The 5,827-nt window shown below is 42.2% G+C and overlaps 1 pseudogene; it reads right to left on the bottom strand.

Annotated features, from left to right (window-relative positions):
- Positions 1-1,716: 1,716 nt before the first annotated feature.
- On the bottom strand, positions 1,717-2,453 carry LOC120881607 (annotated as a pseudogene).
- Between the last annotated feature and the right edge of the window lie 3,374 nt (positions 2,454-5,827).

Raw genomic sequence — 5,827 nt, 5'->3', positions numbered from 1 at the left:
TGATGGAATTCCAGTTGAGCTGTTTCAAATTCTGAAAAATGATGCTGTAAAAGTGCTGCACTCAATATGCCAGCAAATTTGGAAAACTCAGCAGTGGCCACAAGACTGGAAAAGGTCAGTTTTCATTCCAATTCCAAAGAAAGGCAATGCCAAACAATGCTCAAACTACTGCACAATTGCACTCATCTCACATGCTAGTAAAGTAATATTCAAAATTCTCCAAGCCAGGCTTCAGCAATACGTGAACTGTGAACTTCCAGATGTTCAAACTAATTTTAGAAAAGGCAGAGGAACAAGAGATCAAATTGCCAACATCCACTGGATCATGGAAAAAGCAAAAGAGTTCCAGAAAAAAAATCTATTTCTGCTTTATTGACTATGCCAAAGCCTTTGACTGTGTGGCTCACCATACACTGTGGAAAATTCTGAGAGAGATGGGAATCCCAGACCCCCTGACCTGCCGCTTGAGAAATCTGTATGCAATCAGGAAGCAACAGTTAGAACTGGACATGGAAAAACAGACTGGTTGCAAATAGGAAAAGGAGTACGTCAAGGCTGTATATTGTCACCCTGCTTATTTAACTTATATGCAGAGTACATCATGAGAAACGCTGGACTGGAAGAAACACAAGTTGGAATCAAGATTGCCGGGAGAAATATCAATAATCTCAGATATGCAGATAACACCTTATGGCAGAAAGTGAAGAAGAACTAAAGAGCCTCTTGATGAAAGTTAAAGAGAGGAGAGTGAAAAAATTGGCTTAAAGCTCAACATTCAGAAAATGAAGATCATGGCATCCGGTCCCATCACTTCATGGCAAATAGATGAGGAAACAGTGAAAACAGTGCCAGACTTTATTTTTGGGGGCTCAAAAATCACTGCAGATGGTGACTGCAGCCATGAAATTAAAATATGCTTACTCCTTGGAAGAAAAGTTATGACCAACCTAGATAGCATATTCAAAAGCAGAGATATTACTTTTTGACTAAGGTCAGTCTAGTCAAGGCTATGGTTTTTCCAGTAGTCATGTATGGATATGAGAGTTGGACTGTGAAGAAGGCTGAGCGCCAAAGAATTGATGCTTTTGAACTGTGGTGTTGGAGAAGACTCTTGAGAGTCCCTTGGACTGCAAGGAGATCCAACCAGTCCATTCTGAAGGAGATCAACCCTGGGATTTCTTTGGAAGGAATGATGCTAAAGCTGAAACTCTAGTACTTTGGCCACCTCATGAGAAGAGTTGACTCATTGGGAAAGACTCTGATGCTAGGAGGGATTGGGGGCAGGAGGAGAAGGGGACGACAGAGGATGAGATGGCTAGAAGGCATCACTAACTCGATGGACATGAGTCTGAGTGAACAGGGAGGCCTGGTGTGCTGCGATTCATGGGGTTGCAAAGAGTCGGACAGGACTGAGCAACTGAACTGAACTGTCTTTGTATCCATTCATCTAGTTTGTGTCTTTTGATTGGAGCATTTAATCCATATACATTTAAGGTAATTTTGATATGCATAATCCTATTACCACTTTCTTAATTGTTTTAGGGTGTTTTTTTTTTTTTTTTGTACTGCTGATTCCAATGGTGTAAATCAATTATGCTCCAGTTAAATTAAACAAAACAAAACAAAACAAAACAAACAAACAAAAAAACACTTGCACTTTAAAATGGATGTGGTAGGATTTCCACCTTTTTAAAAATACTACTAGATCTACTAAAAAAATTGCATTTACAAAATAATTGATAAAATATTCCTCTGGATTGTACGAGAAGGTACACAGGGACCCCTGATAGACTCGAGTGTGTGATATTAATCACACATAACTTGTTTCTTTCCTGCTCCATCAAAGGCTGGGCTCTCCTTCTTTTAAATCTCTCCGTTTGATGCAAGTAAATCTTCAGTCTCTTGGTTGGCCACTTCCACCTGTTTTCTCATTGCTCCCTTTTCCCCTTTTGTTTGCACTTTTCTATGTGAAGATTTATCATTTCCTGCTACCTTCTTTGGCTTTGTTTCCACTTTGACAGGGGCAGATTTAGTTGACAACCTCCCAGGTCTCCTCTTGGGCACCTCCACCACTCCTGATGCAGAGCTGACCTTCCTTTGGGGCACCCTGGCAGTAGAGTGGGCACGTGCTGGGAGTGGGGAGAGGAGTCTGGAACCCTCCTGGGACCTATTCTTAATTTTTACTGTTTTATTCTCTTTCCTTTCTGCTATTCTGATTGAGTGACTTTTACTACTCTTGTCCCAGATCACTGATTTGTTTTTTTGCATTCTCTGACTTCCTGCTGGCTTCCACTAGTGTATTTTTTTGATTCAGTAAATGAACTCAAGTGTTATAAATCTTTCTTTATAGTTTCTAGCCCTTTGTTGAAGGAGGCTTACAATTTGCCTAGACTTTCATTGATTCTCTCATCAAATTCGTTCAGTTTTCTATTGAGTCTGATTCTGATGAACATCTTTACGAGTGTTACTCTGAATTCTTTATCTGATAAATCTCTTATCTCCTCTTCATTTAGTTGTTTTTCTGATATCTCCTCATGTTTTAAAGATATTCTGTAGTCTCTTCATTTTGCCTAACTCGTTTGTTTACATATATCAGCTTCATTTGTCACCCCGCTTTGAAAGAATGGTGCTAGTCTTATGTAGGAGGTGTCCTATAGGGTATAGTGGTACAATATCTCCTGGTCAACAGAGCCAGGCATCCCAGGGGTATCCCCTCTGTGGGCTGCATGTGCCCTCCTGTGATGGGTGGACAGCAGTTGTTGCAGGTGTGCTGCTGGGTGAGGTTGGTCCCCAGGCAGACTTGGATGTGGCCACTGCAGATGGCCTTAGTAGGTTGACCTGGTTCCAAGTCCAAATATCTACAGGATCTGGCTGAAACTGCTGCAGGGAGGGGGTGCTGGTGCATAGGCCTGGTCTCTTGAGTTCTCAGGGGAAATCAGGGGCAGGGCAATATCAATGTTATTTAGGCTGATGGAAACTGATAGAAATGGTGCTCAGCAGCACCAGGCCAGCTAAGTGGAAAGAAAGTAAAAACAAATGATGTCTGCCAGTACTTCCATCCCAAAAGTTCCACTGGACCCCTGCCCCTCTGTTGCAAGCCCTGAAATTACTCAATGACTCTCCTTCTTGTATGGCCCAGGTGCTTTTCAAGCTGCTCCCTCTGTAATGGGCTTTGGAGTGAGTGAGTTTCTACATGAGTCTTTTAAGAGTGAAGTCCTTTCCCTTTCCCACAGCACCTAGGCTCCCCCAGATGTAAGTCCTGCTGGTTTTCAAAGCCAGCTCTTATGGAGGCTCAGCTTCCTAGTGCAGGTTCCCCAGTTTGATGTGAGAGTTGAACCCCTGGTCCTCAGGGGGTATCTCTGCAGTTGTGATATCTCTCCTCTTTGTGGGTTGCCCCACAGGAATGTATGTGGGGAGGTGGGTGGTTCTCACTAGATCAGGACTCTGTACCTCCTACTTTTCTCAATGTGGCCTTTTCCTTATACCCTTAGTTGTAGAAAATCTGTTGTGCTAGTCTTCGGGTCAGTTCTCAGAGACAGTGGTTCTATATATGGTTGTAGTTTTGTTGTGTCCCTGGGAGGAAGTGAGTGCAGGATCTTCCTACTCCACGAACTTGATCTGAAATTTGTGCAAGGCACAAACTTAAGCACTTGACTGAAACTAAGTTCAATCTAAATGAGGGCTACAAGATGACTCTGGATCTGGCTCTGCTGCCCCTTGGGCAGTCACTTGTCCCATCACTCAGTTTCAGTGTCTCCAATTCCTGGATATCTAGACCTGCCATAAAGAGATCTCAAGAGAGTAGCAGAAAGAAGTACCTTTATTCTATCAGAACCTCTCAGATGCCAGACCCAGAAAAACCAGATCAAGAGTGATTTTATCACCTTTCAATGGCAGCCATCTTCAGAACCTGTTTGTTTGTTTGTTTTAAATCCTTTCCTTCTCTGGTATTTCCTGTCTAGAGAAATTCCTTTAGCATTTGTTGTAAAGCTGGTTTGGTGGTACTGAATTCTCTTAACTTTTGCTTGTCTGTAAGGTTAGTGATTTCTTCATTGAAACTAAATGAGATCCTTGCTGAGTATTCTTGGTTGTAGATTTTCCCCTTCCATTACCTTAAATATATTCTGCCTCTCCCTTCTGGCCTGCAGAGCTTCTGCTGAAAGACAAGCCCTTAACCTTGTGGGAGCTTTCTTGTATGTTATTTGTTGCTTTTCCCTTGTTGGTTTTAATATTTTTCTGTGTGTTTAATTTTTTTAATTTGATTAATATGTGTTTTAGCATGTTTCTTATTTTGTGTATCCTGTATGGGACTCTCTTCACTTCCTAGACTTGGGTGACTGTAATATCTTCAAATATTTTCTTAGACTCTTCCTCTTCTTCTTTTCTACATTTCAGATTTTGATGTGTTAAGTGTGTCCCAGAAGTCTCTGAGTCTGTCCTCAATTATTTTCATTCTTTTTCTCTATTCTGCTCTTCAACAGTTATTACCACCATTTTATCTTCCAGCTCACTTCTCCATCCTTCTCTCTATTAGGCTGATATTGATTCCTTCTCTGCTGTGCTGGGCTTAGTTGCTCAGGTGCACCAGTCTCCTCTGTCCATGTGGATTCTCCAGGCAAGAATACTGGAGTGGGCTGTTGCATGCCCTCCTCTAGGGGACCTTCCCAACCCAGGGATTGAACCTAGGTCTCCTGCATTGCAGGTGGATTCTTTACCAGCTGAGCTACCAGGGAAGCCCTTGATTCTTTCCAGTGTATTTTAAATTTCAGTTATTGTGTTGTTCATCACAGTTGGTTCTTTAGTTCTCCTAGGTCCTTGTTAATCATTTCTTGTATGTTATCCATTCTATTGTCAAGATTTTGAATCATTTTTACTATCATTACTCTGATTTTTTTTTTTCAGGTAGATTGCATGTTTCCTCTACATTTATTTGGTCTTGTATACTTTTGCCTTTCTACTTTGTCTGCAAGATATTTTTCTTTTATTTCATTTTGTCTAACTTACAGTGTTTATCTGATCTCTGCCTCGGTGGGTAAATTACTCCAGTAGCCTGTGTAGGCTTCATGGTGGGAAGGACTGATACCTGCATTCAGGGTGGTGGAACTGAGTCTTTTCCTCTGATGAGAGGATCATTTCAGGTGGTGGGTTTTGGATATCTCTGGGCTTCAGTTCAGTTCAGTTGCTCAGTCGTGTCCAACTCTTTGCGACCCCATGAATCACAGCACGCCAGACCTCCCTGTCCATCACTAACTCCCGGAGTTCACTGAGACCCATGTCCATCGAGTCAATGATGCCATCTAGCCATTTCATCCTCTGTCATCCCCTTCACCTCCTGCCCACAATCCCTCCCAGCATCAGAGTCTTTTCCAATGAGTCAACACTTCACATGAGGTGGCCTAAGTACTGGAGTTTCAGCTTTAGCATCATTCCTTCCAAAGAAATCCCAGGGCTGATCTCCTTCAGAATGGACTGGTTGGATCTCCTTGCAGTCCAAGGGACTCTCAAGAGTCTTCTCCATCAAAACAGTTCAAAAGCATCAATTCTTCAGCGCTCAGCCCTCTTCACAGTGCATCTCTCACATCCATACATGACCACAGGAAAAACCATAGCCTTGACTAGATGGACCTTTGTTGGCAAAGTAATGTCTCTGCTTTTGAATATGCTATCTAGGTTGGTCATAACTATTCTTCCAAGGAGTAAGCGTTTTTTAATTTCATGGCTACAGTCACCATCTGCAGTGATTTAGGAGCCCAGAAAAATAAAGTCTGGTACTGTTTCCACTGTTTTCCCATCTATTTGCCATGAAGTGATGGGACTGGATGCCATG

The sequence above is a fragment of the Oryx dammah genome, unplaced genomic scaffold, assembly GCF_014754425.2.
Source record: "Oryx dammah isolate SB20612 unplaced genomic scaffold, SCBI_Odam_1.1 HiC_scaffold_23, whole genome shotgun sequence".
NCBI classification, from domain to species: Eukaryota; Metazoa; Chordata; class Mammalia; order Artiodactyla; family Bovidae; genus Oryx; species Oryx dammah.
Note: the sequence above shows the minus strand (reverse complement) of the source record. Positions and strands in the feature narration are given on the sequence as shown.